This window comes from Dermacentor variabilis, chromosome 7 (assembly GCF_050947875.1).
Source record: "Dermacentor variabilis isolate Ectoservices chromosome 7, ASM5094787v1, whole genome shotgun sequence".
NCBI classification, from domain to species: domain Eukaryota; kingdom Metazoa; phylum Arthropoda; class Arachnida; order Ixodida; family Ixodidae; genus Dermacentor; species Dermacentor variabilis.
In genome coordinates, this window is record NC_134574.1 from 76725999 (window position 1) to 76743103 (window position 17105).

A 17105-nucleotide genomic window follows, 5' to 3' on the forward strand; every position below is an offset into this window, starting at 1 on the left:
GCAGTACGTGGATAGGCGCTGATAGATGGGTGGGGGTTTGCTTCGTGGCAAACGTCGAAGTAACGCCTTTGTGGTGTTGAGACGTAACACAAACCTTCGATGAAGCGTCATCAGATCCGAAGCAATAGGGCATTTGAGGACCATGGCTGCACAGCTGTCTGCAGCAGCACAACATGGACAAACTGTCGAGTTCTTACGCCCCGCGTTCACGTTCCGCAGCTTCATACACTTGCGTTATTGAAACGGTCTTGGGACGAATGGTCGTACGGAGGGTCTAAAGTGGCCTACCTTGACGTGTGAAGGAAGAAACGTCTGATTGTATTCGTGGTAAAAAACGATAATCAACGCTGTGAAGAAGGATAAAGAGAGGAGTGCACTAGACGAGCGCGGCCTCAAAACTGAAATTTTAATCGAATCTAGCCATAATATATTCACATACTACCGAAGAATAACAAGAACAATAATAATTTAAAACACAGCGACACGGCCAATAAAATCAGACGTGACACAATGTTCAGCAGCATTTGCTTGTAGCGATTTATCATCGTAAGCATATTAAACATAACATGAGGTTGGCGATTTTCGGTTGATGCATATGCTTGTGAACTTACTAATCACAAAAAGCTTCTGTTACGTCACGGGCAGTTTGATCTCTGCACTTTTAAAAAATTATGCGCGTGCCAAAGCCCACTATACCGGCACATTTCTTTTAAATGTGAAGGCACACCACTTTCTTGCTTTTCCTATATATTCTGGGTATATACAGCATGTCCCAGCTGTCGTACACCAATATTAAAAATATGCAGATGCCCCGTAGCTGGACAAAATCAAGGTAATGTTGCTTGCCGTCGCTTGGAGATACTCATACTATTACTTGAATTCCACTTAATTACGTAATTAGTCTTCAGTAATTAATTAGTAAGGTAAATAATCAGCTTCTCAAATATTATAATGAGAATAAAAGCGTCGGTGAGAAACTTGTAGCGCAACATGAAAATATCCCGATATAGCTTTCTGTTGTTGAATACGTGCTACGTATCATAAAAGTGTTTTTCCGAGCGTGAAAGAAGCCCGCGAACACAAGAAAAATTGGCGCGCTACTGGACGCTCGATGTACTTTGCATGAATGACGTCTTAATGTCATTCGAATCGAGTGGCATTTGCATCGAACGGCATTATTTGGTTGCTTCACAGCGATGTTTAATGACATTAGAATTGAATGACTTCTGCAATCGATTTATTTCGAGAAACTCGTTCGGCTTCGCACTCGAAGCGAATGCACACCCTCTAAACCAGAGACGAGGCAAAATATGACAGCGAGTTTCGTCATTTGAGTAGTATTCTAGCAATGATATACTTAATTTTCCGTGGTTTAAGGCATCCGTTATTTCAACTGGAGACAAGCTGTACGGCAAGCTGTCACAGAATGTTTTTACTCTCGAGATCAGTCCAAATCCCAAATCAGTCCTAATTCCAAAGCCTGGCAAACCATCTACCCTCAATAACCTAAGGCCCATCTCCCTCACTTCATGCGTAGGCAAGGTGATGGAACACGCCTTCTTATCACGCAACAACACTCACCTCGAAGACAAATCTTTATCCCCACACCATCATTGGATTTCGCCCTCACCTTTCTACTCGAGACGCTATATTGCAGCTCAAACATCAAGTGCTAAACGACCGTTCCCGTAACATGAAAGCCATCCTCGGACTCAACCTCACTCGAGCCTTTCACAACATTTCCCATGCAGCTATCCTTGACCAGGTCTCCCACCTCCACGTGGGAGAGCGAGCCTACAATTACATTCGTGACTTTCTCTGCAATCGCACGGCCACCCTCTCGGCCGGGGATTTACGATCAGACCAGCTTCGCCTTGGCAGCAAAGGCACCCGGCAAGGTTCAGTTACCCCTCCCATGGGCTTTAACTTAGTCATGATTGGCCTTGCCCAGCAACTACAACGAGTCGACAATGTCAACCATACCATCTACGCCGACGGCATCACCTTCTGGTCGTACCGGGGCAGTGTTGGTCAAGTGGAGTCAGCCCTCCAAACGGCGACCGACACCGTTGAAGCCTATCTCCAAGGAACCGGACTGCGCTGTTCGCCGGCTAAATCGGAGCTTCTTCTCTACAAGCCTATTCAGCGGGGTAGGCCTCCCAAACACCAATCTGATCACCGACCCTGAGACGCCATCACCCTACACTTTCAAGATGGCAGTCCTATCCCACACGTTCTTAGTATCCGGGTCCTCGGTCTCACCATTTCTACCAACGGCTCCAACGCCTTGGCTCTCAACAAGATCTGTGCCCAATCTCAAACCATCCTACGCCTTCTTAAACGTATCTGTAGCCGACGAGGGTGACTGAAAGAACGCCTCGTGCAGTCCGCCTCGTGCAGTCCTTTGTCATATGTCACATTACCTACGTTGCTGCGTACCTCAACTGGTACCGGGCTGAGCAAAACAAGCTCTACACCCTCATACGAGGGGTCTACAAGCAAGCACTTCGCCTACCGCATTACACGAGCACTGAACTCTTCAACAATCTGGAAGTTCACAACACCCTTGCCGAACTCATTGAAGCCCAACAACGATTTCAGCTTGAACGGCTCACCCTTACTGAAACGAGACCCCTTATACTGTCCACGTTTGGCTTCACTTAACATCAGCAACAGGGCCCCAAACAATCTATCCAGACTGACATCCGTAGCGGATCAACACAGACCCTATCCCTAGAAACATGCACCCTGAATATCACATGGCCCGGCGCCAAGCTCGGGCCGGAGCTATCATAAAAGCCATTGCTCACGTACCTGGCGTCACATTTGTTGATGCAGCCCAATATTCCCATGACAGACGATTTGTGGCTGTCGCCACACGCGATGGAGTCCTACACCACGCCTCCAGCGTCACTACCCCCACTGCCGAGTCGGCTGAAGAAGTGGCCATCGCCCTGGCCACTCTAGATCACACCTGTCACACCATCGTGTATGACTCTCGCTCAGCCGTCACTAACTTCAGCAAAGGCCGTATTTCTCCCCAAGCTCTTCGGATCCTCTGCCAGGCACCACTCTCTAAAGACAGCATGATCTCCCTGACATGGATCCCGGTCCATGCAGGCCCTGTTTACTCACACCTCCCCAATCTCAACGAAGTCACCCACTCCATTGCGCGAGGCCTAGTCAACCGTGCCGGAGTCACTGGAGACGAGTTTGACAACAGGGACAATCTGACCACTTATAACGATCTCGTTAAGGCCTCCTACCTCAGTCGTCGAACCTTCCCTCCGCCTCACCCCAAGTTCAGCCGGGCGCAGGCCACCACCCTGCGTCTGCTACAAACAAACACGTGCCTTTCACTCGCGCGCCTCCACCTTATATTCCCAGACGATTACACTACCCCCAACTGCCGGTGCTGTGGCATTCACCCGGCTACGCTTCCGCATATGCTGTGGGAGTGCCCAGCACAGTTCACACGCACTAACACCACGACCCTCTCGACGAGGTTGCATGAGGCTCTGCGGAGCTCCGCCCTCGACGACCAAACCTGGGCGACTCAGCAACCCCGTGAGGCAGCGGCGAGGCAAGCCTTCGACGTCCCCTCATGGGAGGCTTATGTCCGGCCATCATAAAGTGCTGGTTCTACAATAAAAGTTAATCCCCCCCTCGACATCAGTGACGTGTGGCGGCCGTCGCTTTTTTAGTCGGCCATATGCAAATGCCATACTGTAAACAATCGGGCGACTACATGTGCGTGTTTTCAGCGTCTCTAATGGCATCTGCGTCTATTTGATGATCGAACCTCTTCCTCTGATAAGTATGCGTTGCTCGCGACGCAAAGCACGCATAAACTAACCACTTCACCTACTACAACTGAGCGTCGGCATTCAGCGCGGCCATGTCAATGATGTTGTTTGTGTGCAATTTATCGGCTATGGCTACTAAACTGGCTCAGCCCTGTTTTGGTTTATAGTGGCCAGACATTGTGGAATTAGAAATTTTATACGCGTGTTACTTCAATGAAGCGGCGCCCCATATTTATATTAAAATAATTATGTTGACTTTTCAGGTATTCTGCACATGCCTTGCTCTACTTTTCTCACCATTTTTTGCAATGATCGCCGTTGATATCATGACCGAATGACAATAATTTCTCGTTTGTGGCACCACCACGCGTCGAACAGCATTCGTCGCACCGTATATCAATCGAATCTAATGACATTTGAATGCCTGTTGTGACAGCGGTATAAGACAATCGAATCCGCCACATGAATCTCGCCAGCAGACCGCTATCACCTAGTTGGGTGGGCGCCGTCCCGGATCCAATTCATACAAAGTAGATTCGTAGGTCAACTTCATTCAACAGAACTCCCTGCCAGTCGACGCCGCGCGCATTGTTATGCACCAGACTACAGCGCCAGTTACGTAGGCGATATACAAAGTGCCGATTTCTAAAGACTGCAGACCCCGTCGTCACTGAGAACGTGCCGGCACGAAGGAAGGCAGCCATTGTACCGACGCCAATTCAATCGCCCGCCCAAGACGAACGTGCCCACACAATGGTACCCACTGAAAGGCTTGCCTTTCATGCATGAAGTTTAACGTCTCACCACAGGCAGTAGCGGAGGCCGACGCTTATGACGGCTAACAGTGTCCAGCTACTCAGGAAGGCTGCAGCTGCGAAAACGTTTGCACATGTTCGCTTCGTAATTTTTGTCATTGTAATCATGACGCAATGTTTGCTGGATAAAGTTCTGATGCTTTTTTTGACTCAGTTAAATTTTAGCGATTCCTTTATGTTCGGCATTGGGTAAAATGCATTTCGATACAGACACGACAGACAGACAGACAGACAGACAGACAGACAGACAGACAGACAGACAGACAGACAGATAGACAGATAGATAGATAGATAGATAGATAGACAGATAGACAGATAGATAGATAGATAGATAGATAGATAGATAGATAGATAGATAGATAGATAGATAGATAGATAGATAGATAGATAGATAGATAGATAGATAGATAGATAGATAGATAGATAGATAGATAGATAGATAGATAGATAGATAGATCTTGCGGGTAGTCAGCCAATGAAACCTCACTTCACCTCTGAAGTTTTCTTGCAGCCCCCTCAGTGCCGAATCGTGGATGGCTAAACGTGGATGGCAATCTTCAATGACTCTTAACAGCGTACATTGTAAACTCGCGGACAGTAAAACAGCGGTACTTTGGCCACAATAAAGAGTTCGAAACACTGTAACATTGCTTTGCTCCATGCATAAGACAATCTAAACGCTACGCACTCATATTTCTGCATGAATTTTTACAAGCCACTTCTTTGTGTATCGCATTTATTTCGGACATATTTCTTTTCATATCGCCTGTAGAGGCACTGTTCCGCTTTTTCATGTCGATATCGGGAAAACACATATTTTGGTAAATAATTAAATCACATTTTGGGATTTAAATGCCAAAACCACTCTCTTATCGTCAGGCATGCCGTAGTGGTCGTCTGCGAAATAATGTTTACCACCTTGAGCTCTATAGTTTAACGTGCGCCTAAATCTATGTACCCGAGAGTTTTTACATTTCGACGCCATCGAAATGCCCCCACCTGTTGCCGATAATGAAACCCGCAGGCTCGAGCTCCGTGATGCAATGCAGGTGGAAATTAGCTGCACGGGAAATCACAATGTTATGATATACCCAACTAAAGATATTCAGTTATTCGAGATACAAGTCATCAGGTACACAGAGAAAAACTATGTTGAGGTACGTTTCGTGATTTCCTTCTTTCTTGCGCACCCAACAGTAGCGAAATCCGGTCTGCTCAGCGGCAATCCTAAGACTAATCGTAATGTGCCTTTGATAAAATCATTCTTGATATGTGCAGCCGAATGCCTTTGGGATTCCATTAACGTTTTCTTTCCCGAGCACCCCCTTTAGTTCATCAGAACGAGCCAAACTGGAGCGCGCCAATCACTTTTAGGCCACCGTGGCGACGGCTATATCAAAAATGGGGCTAGTCCGCCTAATATTTCGACAAAGGGTCACGTAAGCGAGATTCTGCGTACGTTAATAGTTTTAGATTAGGGGGTCTCAAGGCTTTGGGGCCCCCTAGCGATTGGGACCACGGTACTGCGCATGCGCAGACTGTGTAGTAATTAAAGAGAGCGCGACGGGCACGAGACCGGGCAGAGGCGAGACAAAGGAGGTCCGCGATGTTCTAACTTTATGGACATTAATTATTGCGCTGTTTCCAGATAACGCGCCAACTTCTATACATATATTTCTTGTGCAACCTAGAACATCCATGTTTCTTTCTTGCGTTTTTATATATATATTTTTATGTTTATTTGTATATTTATTCCTTTTATTTTGCACAAACGCATGTATATAACAGGGTCGATCAAAGCATTCAGCCGTTTAATGCAATAGCTCACGAAAAGCAGGCTTCAACATCAACGCTTAACTCCTTGTCGCTTTCGGGAGTTCATTTTCTCGAACTTCGTTCTTTCTCGCTCGAAAGCGAGGCGATAAGCCACGTGCAAACACTGTGGCTATTAAAGCGGAATCAAATTCAATGCGCGTCCGTTTGGCAAACTGAGTCCCGCATAGCCGCGGCGTGCTCCGCTCGCTTTCCGACACTGTTTTCTTACGCAAACATTGCTCCGCGCGGTCGCTGCGACGCGACACATCTGGGACTGCAACGCGGACCAGCAACGTTAACAGAAAAAAAGAAAGAAATAAAGAAGAAACTCGTCAGACCGACCTAACCCGAAAAGAAACAAAGCGCGCATAGAAGACAGGAACGCTCTCTTTCGCTGCGCTAGGAAAAGGACAATTAAGAGACCGATGTCAGGAAGCAAGTCTGGCCTGCCTCCGGCCGCAAAAGCGCGTGACGCCGAAGCGACCGAAAGCGGCGCGGTTGTCGAGGCGGCGTCGCCCCCCATTTGTCTTTGCCGGGCGCGCCGAGACCTGACAGTGACGGACGCGTCCCGCGAGCGCGTCCGGTACACGCTAGCCCCTCTGGTCGCGCGTAATTAAAGGGATAATTTACGCTGTCAGAGAGAGAGGGAGAGCCGCGTGTGAGTGGTGCTGGCAGCGAAGCGTTTCACCGAGCTAGCCGGCCGACCGCTTCGCTCGCGCTATGCAAACGCGAACCAATCACCAGGGCGGCTTTTGTGCCGGACATCGCCGCCACCTTCGAGGCGCCTAGTGCCGCATTCACAGCCTCACGCGCGGACGCTTACGTCCTCCGTGCCGGTTCGCCCTTTCTTTCTTTTTTCTTCTTATCTGTTTGAAAGTGACAGCTGGTATAAAAGGGCTTACGCGAGCCGCTCGGGTGAAGCACGAATATCATTAGCAAGGTTGAAACGACTTCGGGGCACCGGTTTCTGCCGCAGCGACATCGAAGGCACGAAGATTCCCTGCGTTGCGCATACTCCTTGCTGTCGTTTCTCTCTCACTCTCTCCTTTTTTTCTGCAAGTACAGTGAAGAAGCTGCTTTTTATTTTGTCAGAAGCGATGTGTTTACCGTATGTTCCGGTCTGTATAGTGCACGCGCTTTGATTAGAGCCGGAAGGCAAGTATTTCGGCCGAAAGACTGCCCGTGTGGATGGAAGGTGGTTTCAGAACTGCTTGGGAGCGAAAAATATTGCACGCGGCCGATCAAACTACAGCCTCAAAAGGAGCCTAAAGATGAAACTAGTTTTAGTTCTATTAGTACCTTACGCTGTTATAATAGTAAAAAAGCCACTCTTAGGGCTCATGGACACCGGCCAGTTGAGGCGGTCGCACGACCGACTGCGACTCGAGGCGACCGACGTTCGTACAGGCAAGTACGACCGTGGCCCGTCGCCACACCAAAGTGTCTCGCGATTGATGCCATGAACGTCTGAGACACGAAACAACGTGGACGAACGCGCTTCTTATGCATTGCAAAACCATTTTTAGGCTGTAAGAAAAGTATATAAGATGCCGGAGCAGGACGAATTTCCTCAACTGCAAAGCGTTCTTTCTGAAAACCCCGTGTGAATTGTCGCTTCGTGATGCATTTGGGTGGATGGCAATTTTTCCCTTTCCTATTTCTTTTTGACTTCGCGAACCATCCCCGATGTCGTCCCTCTCATCCCTCCGGGCCAGCTGTCGAGCCCAAGCTCGGTGGGCGACAGTGTGGGGTCGCGTGCTTCCCTGACTCAGTCGCAGTCTCCTCGAAAGCCACAGGGACCACAAAGGACCATTGGTTTAATCACCTTCCGGTGAGGCAAGGCCAGATAGCTCTGACTTCTGGCTGTTCCGAAGGCGTGCAACACAGCTTGGGCTATCGCTCACCACAGGCATTTGTTTCTTCAGCAGCCGCTGAAACGTGGCTTTTAACGTAAAACAGCAATATTCACAACAGGATGAGGCCTGCGCCTCCAGCAGATGAAATCAGCAGAGGTCTCCTACACATTATATTGGAATGCCAAGATTTTACCTCAGCGAGGACCCTATAGGGAGCGTCAACCTACCGGGATCGCTGGGATTCAAGGGAGAGATAAGCACGAGACATTTGGAGTATTAGTGGGGGAAAAAAGCAAGGAAGAAATCATCATCAACACCGTCATCATCAGCCTATTTTACGTCCACTGCAGGACGAAGTACTCTCCCTGCAATACGGAAATAAGGCCGGCATTTTCACAGGCATACGTGTAGGTAAGTTTACGAGATAAAGCAGATAGGTCAAGTGATAAATTACGATGAGGTAGCAGGTAAAGGTTGTTTCACATGCTGCGACGGTAGCGAAAGGAATCTGTGCAGTCGCATGCGTTGCGATGCGATTTTTAAAGCGATCATTTCACATGATTGCTATTTCAAAAATGCGGCTGGCGCGACGCCCAGGGTCGCTTGCTGCCTGATGTTGTGGCATACGCAGTGCAATTATTTAAATTTATCGAAAAGAAAACTGTGGGTTGCGATGTTATTGCTTAGCGAAAAGGAGCAAATATTATGCGCGTTTTGTAATTTAAGAATGTTTGGAAGTTTAAATTTCTTTTCAAAACATATGGCATGTAAGCAGCAGTTCGCAGCTTGTCATTCAGCAGCGTGTGCTGTTTCGTGTGCCTTCTATGTCCGTGTCGTTCTGCCTGCGCTGCAACAAATTACCACAGGACCTATCAACAAGCCCATATAGCATTCCTGATCGCATATGCAGTATTCGCAATTCGGCTACAGTGAAGTCGTCATGCCTGCACAGATACTCCCTCGCGCTACCCGTGCTTAGCGTGAGCTTCTGAACAAATGATGTGTGTATATTGCTTGTAAGTGCGCATAAGCGGTTCCTGCTGCTAGCCCTATCCTTGCACCAAACGTATCAGCAAGTATCAACCCGAAAGCTCACGTCTGCCCTGAAGAAAGCTCCAAATGATCTGTGCGTGATTACTGAACGTGCAACGGTGCTAGTGCTGTGAACTTCAGAGTCAGAGCAAGCTCGGCTTAGTAGAATTTTGGTCATCATGAGTCAGAGAAAGCTCGACTGAGTAAACATTTACCAAATATAAGTTAGAACAAGCTCGGCTGAGTATAATTTTGGTCATTATGAGTCAGAGCAAGAATGGCTGAGCGGAATTTTGGGTGCTTGTGAGTCAGAGAAAGCTCGACTGAGTAAACGTTTGCTAAATATAAGTTAGAGCAAGCTCGGCTGAGTAGAATTTTTGTGAATATGCCTTAGAGCAAACTTGTTCGAGTTTAATTTTGGAGACTGTGAGTCAAAGGAAGCTCGGCTAAGTAGAATTTCGGTGAATGAGTCAGAGCAAGCTCGAATGAGTAAACGTTTGGTGAGTATGAGTTAGAGCAAGCTCGACTGATAATTTTGGCGAATATGAGAGCAAGCCCGGCTGAGTAGAATTTTGGTGACTATGAGTCAGAGGCTCGGCTGAGTAGGATTTCGGTGAATACGAGTTATAGAAAGCTTGGCTGAGCAGAATGTCTGGTCAATATGAGTCAGAACAAGTTCAAATGAGTGGAATATTGGTGAGTGCGAGTCATAGCATGCTCTGTTAAGCAGAAATTTGGTGACTATGAGTCAGAGCGAGCTCGGCTGAGCAGAATTTTTGGTGAATATGAGTCAAAGCAAGTTCGAATTAGTGGAATATTGGTGGTTATGAGTTATAGCGAGCGCGGCTGAGTAGAAATTTGGTTAATGAGTCATAGCAAACTCGGCTGAGTAGAATTTTGGTGAATATCAGTCAGAGCAAGTTCGAATGAGTAGGATATTGGTGGTTATGAGTCATTGCAGGCTCGGCTGAGCAGACATTTAGTGAATATGAGTCAGAGCGAGCTCGGCCGAGTAGAATTTTAGGTAGTCTGCACACACATGCCGTTAAATCTAACCATAGAATAAAAGAGTAAGAAGCTGCATGTCACAATCTGACAAAGCGAATGTTCAGATACACAAATGTCATGTTGTCTTTATATATTCAGAAATTTGCATGATATTTATATTACAGCGGCAGTAATGACGGGATAGGGTTATATGATTTTGTGCACAACTAGACGTAATTGCAAACTCCCTAGCAACTTTGCCTCTATTGTTGGGCACAGCCTATGCCTCGAGATACTTCTGGCCACTTTATTAGCTGTAGATTGGCAAGAACCATCCGTGCTTGGATATAGGCTATCATTCACAGGAAGGGATGCAACCGGTCTACATTCACTGCATCATTTCTGTTTGCTTTTGTTTAACGCATTCTCACTGCTATAAAAACAGCGTGTTTCCCGGTTTTCCCCATTGTTGCATATGTCTTACAGGAAGTGAAGAGAGAGAAAGAACCAAGGAAAGGCAGGGATGTTTACGACGACCCAGTTTCTTAGAATACTGCAATATATTACGACCAGCATAAACGAAAAAAAAATATCAGTGCACTGAAGTAAGTGCGATATGCAGTTACCTGTTAAATTGAGGACTAATACAGGTGCAGTAAGGATAGAAAGTATGCAACACATTGAAGATGCGAAGCAATGATACATCTGAAACAAAAGAGATAAAGCTGTTTAAATGATGCTTATCCCCCATTAACGCTTCTAAAACAAACGGGCGATGCTGATTATTCCTAGTCTTAGTGTTAAATATTACACTATATAAGATTAATTAAAATATGTAATTTGCACGCTCGCTCTCTGAGTTGATAATCAGTCTCGCTTCGCATCGGAAGTAACAGAACCTTTAAATGAGATAATTCGAGAAAAATACGCGTGAGAGCCGAAACCAACAGGCTGCAACCAAGTGTGGTCGGGCGTACAGCGCGACGTTGAAATGTCGGACACCATGCTGTCATGCTGTCATGAACACAGCATGTGATCGTAGTTGCATGCTCTTTAGATTGCTCTGTCCGTAAAAGCATACCGTGCTACAACTGCGACGTTGTTGTATACCGCGAGTCGCTTGTACGCAACAAAGCAGAAAATTTGTACATCAGAAGGTCACGTCTTCTCGTGAGGGACGCTTCGTAATGCTTAGAACTCGCAGCTCGTGTGAATAACGGAAAGTCACTCAAAAAGTACGTGCTATTAGCATCAGAAGCCAACGTAAAAATAAAAATAAATAACGTGACTTGATTATCAACGTAGCCTGTCAACAAATGCATAAAAATGACACAACCTAATCTGACCTTCCAGATTTTATCTACCTTGTTCGCGTGTCGGTGCATATGGTACGCACCGAATGCACAGTCCGTGGCTCCACTCAATTAGTTGCACTGTTCAAGGCTTGTTGTGCCATCGTTTATAGATAAAATAGTATCTGTAGACGTTGTACTGAGCGATAGACGCCATTTCCCAAAACAAATCGCGAAATACTTCTCGCGGTTTGTTCTTGAAATAGTTCCCGGCGCAATTTTAACGAAAGATCGCAGCATCACTGTGATCGGTGCGTCGTGCGACGGTCGGTCCCCGCCGCAGGGGGTGGGCAGGAGGGGCGACACCAGCGGTTGTGATTTTCATCACACGCGACCGAAATCGTACTTGCAGTGCGATGAAAATCGCATCACGTGAAACAGTCTTAAGGAGACTGTTTGTCGAAACTCTGATCTAAAAGGGATACCACTGTAAAGCATTATCATTGTCAGTGTCAGTATCAATTTAGGAATCATGAACTTCACATTCATGCTGCGCTGATTGTAGGCTGGCAAATATTAAACTTGGTCCTTTCATTCTTTCTCCTTATGTATGTATCGTAATTGCCGTGGGTGTGCTATTTTCGGCAGAGGATGAAAGTTTTCGAAGAATCCCTTGAATTCTTGTTCCTGCCGAGTGCCCCGCCTGTTTTGTGCTTCGCATGTTTCATCGCACTACACTCAAGGTGTCTGTGGATTGATGGATCTTACGAGCATCCCCTTAAATCTCGGCGATGAAAGAAAGCTTGGTTCGACTCAGAACGTTATTTCTACTTTTCTGTTGGGTCTTGTGTCAGCCCTCACATTCGTACTCTAACGATACATTTTATAAGTTAGATTGTTAAAGATATATTTCATTTCATTAGTTATTCTCCTCAACTTTCAACTAGCATTCTTGCATCCACGTATTACAAATTTGCATTTCTAATCAATTTCCATTTCTGAATATATTCTTAAAATCTACAACCTAGTTCAAGGGAAGCACGTCCTCATTTGCATGTACGCATAGACATTGCGGCATTCCATCAACAAAGGCTCAACGATTTCTGTACCATTTCTAACATAGCGTAGTCGTCATCGGCAAATTATTTCCTACATGTATCTTTGTTCTCAGATCACATTATCTGGTTTGGAACAATAAAGCATTGCGTTAGGAACTTTCGTAAACTACTTCTTTTTCAATTAGGACCTTTGGGTTTTTGACACAGTTTCGTAGATGGCTTGCGTCTATTAAGTAGATAGCATCTGCATTTCTGGCTTCCAAATTCCCCATTCAGATCTCACGAAGTCAACAGATTGTGCTGTCTTCTGCGTCTACCCACGGTATTTCAAGAAACATCAAGTGTCCTCACTGTAGTCCTGTTCCGTTCCTAAGGAAACAGTTCTAGCCGTATGGTACCCTGTGCGCCTGCGTAAGCTGCATCTAGGCATCTAGTGCGAATAGCATTATTCGCCTAGTTCCACCGTTTTGAGTCCGTCCGTCCGTCCGTCCGTCCGTCCGTCCGTCCGTCCGTCCGTCCGTCCGTCTGTCTGTCTGTCTGTCTGTCTGTCTGTCTGTCTGTCTGTCTGTCTGTCTGTCTGTCTGTCTGTCCATCCGTCCGTCCGTACTCTTAGGTCAACCAAGTGGGCCAAGTTTACCTGCTTGGGGCCCTAGGTACGTGCTCCTTGTCGCGATGCCGTCGTATTCGCTCCATTGTCATCATTCCACCTTCGTGGTATCTTACCCTCGCCTTAACGCCTTCTGCCCATACCTAATGGCAAAAGTTGTCTCTAATTTCTCGGGCCTCTAGGTATGAACTCGTGGTCAAGGATGCCTTCGTGGTCATTACATCGCCGTCATTTCAGCTTTGTCATCCGACACTCGTTATGCAGCCTTCGTCGTGCCATTGTCATCATACAATCGTCACGCATTCGTTGTCACACCACCATGGTGATGCCGTCATGGACGTTCAATCGCCGTAATTCCAACTTCGTGATCTCACTCTCGCTACGCTGCCGTTGTCACGCTTTTTACTCCGACCCATTGGTTCAAGTTGTCTAATAACTTGGCCTACTAGTTATCTGTTCGGTGTCATAATGACGTCCTGATCGTTGCATCGTCGACTTTCCACCTGCGTCTCCGATTTTCGTCATGCCGTTGTCATTACGCCATCGTCGTCACACGGTCGACGTTACGCTGTCGTTTCATCTCTGTCTTCGCTTCAAGTAAAGTCACCCCACTCCCATCATACCGTAGTCGTCATACCGCCTTCGTCGTTCCATTGTCGTCAGTCTTTGTCGTTGTGTTGTACTTTATAATGTAGTCACTCAATTGTGAATATGCCGCCTTGTCATGCCGCCATCGTTAGACAGTCGCTATCATGCCTCCATTGTCAGATGGTCGTCATAATGCCGTCCCGATCATACCATCATCGTCCTTCCAGCTTCGTCATCCGACTCTTGTCATGCCGTCATCGTCACGGCATACAGGTTTCGCCATACAGTAATAGTCACGCCATTGTCATCATACCCTCGTCGTCATCACATTAACTTTGTGCCGTTGTCATGCCATCGTCGTCGTTGTATAATCGCGATACAGTCGTCGTCATGCGTTCGTTGTCGTACCGCCCTCATACCGTCGCAGTTGTCCCATCGTCATCCTTGCAACTGCGAAATCCGACGCTCATCGTGCCGTCATCTTCATACTGTTGTCGTCATGCCATCGTCGTCACGCTCTCGTTTCAGCATAGTCATCGATTCAGTATTGTTATTCCATTGCCGTCATGCCGTCATCATCATATTACTTTCGTAGATCGACCAACATCATTCTTTGTTCGTCATTCTATCTGTAGTCGTGCTGTCCAACATTCCATCGTGTTTATGCCACCGTTGTCATGCCGCCTCACAATCGCGTTGTCGTCCCATAGACGCTATAACTCATCTGTTCTCATACCATCATCATGTCGTCTTGATCGTGTCATCGTCGTCATTACCGCTTCTTTATCCGTTTGTCGTCATACCGTCGTCGTCGTGCTATTGTCGTCATCTGATTGTCCGCATGTCAGCGTAGGCGGTATGATGACGGTATGACAACGTATGATAGTTTGGATATCAAAGTAAGCGCGCAATCATCCACGTATAGTTTAATATAAACTAGAATGTATTTAACAAAATCGTTTATATAAAAGATGAACATGAGTGGCCGAAGCACCCAACCCGGAGTGAGGCTAGAGTCAACAGAAGCAGACTGAAATGAAGGATCACGAGAAGTGACATATTGTTGGTGGTTATGCAAGTATGTTGAAATCGAATTAGTCACTTTGCCATTCTTTATTGTGCTATTAATTTTGGAAAGCAGCCTTTTACGAGAAACGTTATCACATGCTTTTGCGAAATGCATAAAAAAGGCATCTGTTTGGTTTCCGTTATTAATAGAAGTACCAAAGTGACGTACAGTTTGGACTAATTGAGTTCAAGTAGACTTGTAAGTAGACAAGCAAATTTGTAATGCAATTATGTTTTCGGAGAAAATCAAAAATTTGCGTATGTATTATGCACTGCAAAATTTTGCAAGTTGTCGGTGTTAATGTAATCGATCGTTAATTGTGGATACTCTCTCTCTTATGGTTTCTATGAACTGGTTAACTCTGGCCCTCCTCCAGCCGTCCGAAACCTGCGTTCGTTTAAAGGCATTGAAAACAATATAAACAATACTTGGCTACTTATTCTGCATACCACGCGTATGAGAGAACTGTACTGAAGAATTTACACGCATGAGAGAACTTTACACCCGTGAGAGAACTGTACTGAAGAATTAGAATTTAGCTACCTGTACCGGAAGAACCAGAGCCACTGTGATCAAATTCGCTTAATATGGACGAACAATATGGCTGGTAATTCGACTGTGTGTGGACGAAGTACGGGCTTTGCCGAAAATTTATCTGGTTCAAAAGTGTCATATGCGGGCGATTTTTTAAAAGGTTGGGTTCAAATATCCGTGAAAGTTTAGTTCTTAATGCAACTTTTCCAATGAAACGCCTTCGCTGAATGTAGAGCTGTGATTATGCAGTCACGCAATTTTCTGGGATTTCGGAGCTTCCTTTTTTGGGGGGGAGGGGGCATAAAAAATTATGATTTTTACAACGAAGCTGTATATGGCTAGGGTTATGTGCATATTGTTCTCCGTGAACAAAAACTATCATCATAAATGGCTCATAACCCCGTAAGCATTTATGCTCCTGTAAGCAAGCAAAAAATGCAATGATTCATAGCCCAGTAATGTTCATGGCTACTCACTTTGCGTGAATTAGCGGCGATAACACTACGCCTGTTGTTGTCGGCGATTTCAATGTGGATGTGTCGGTAGAGAAAAGGGAGCGGTTTACGCGTTCCGTGTTGGAGACACATTCCTTGCGATGCTGCATCGGCCCAACCGGCCACCCAGCGGCCTAGGTGCATCGATTTGACTTTATCAAAAAAATTTGATTGCAGCTGTGAGTGAAATAATGACCGTCGATTAAGGCAATAAATGAGTGTACTCATTGAGTGTAATCAAGACAATAAATGAGTTCGTACCTATGGTCAAAATTATGTGTCCGCTCCGTGTCGTGTGCTAAGCAGCTTCACTGGTCAACAACCTTCATAGAATAGAATGGCTCACGATTTCTTTATACAGATTCTTTTTCTTTCTTTATACTTTCGGGATCCCTAAGCACCTTAGAGAAAATACTATGTTTCTTTTGCGAGTGCTTTCACTACGTTATTTATTGTTCTCCTCTAAATATATTAGCCATAAATTAATGAATTCTAGAAGTGTTTCCAAGGTTGTCTTAGTTGCGGCTGCTCACTACAGCGAAACTATATTACGTGTTCTCTTACAACTCGGCGCTGTCCTTTATTTTTGCGAACTGGCAGCGTAGTGAATTGTAATTAAAGTCCAGATGAGGTATATTAACCTTTTTCTACAGAATAATGCGAACAACGAGCGCGAGCCGCTTTAGAGAAGTGCTAGCGCAACATTGTTTCTAGTTGCGCGTTTTTCTGTATTGAATAGCTGTAAATTCAGAATTCCTTCAACGCGCAAGAAATCCTTAATTACAGCTTATTTTCGTGTGATCTGTTTAAAGATCGCAATAAATGAGGCGTGGCGTTTTGGCGTAAGGTTTTGTTTACAAGGGCTCCACTGCACGTCACGATATAGCATAGGAAAAACATATTTAATAGCCTCACAGGGCACCACGAATCCCCCTGAATGTACAAATTCGACATCTCTATGTGCAACAGTGCCTGGTTCCAAATTTTGTGCGATATTCATAAATTTAATGACCGCGCAAAAGAAAACGGTTCCCAGTAGTTCTAACCCAACCAAACTTGTCTTTCCAAATCTACCGCGCGTTCTTGAGGAAACCAGAGGCGCATGCGCGTGAACGCCTTTTTTTTCCCTTCGAACCCGTTGCAACCCTGGTT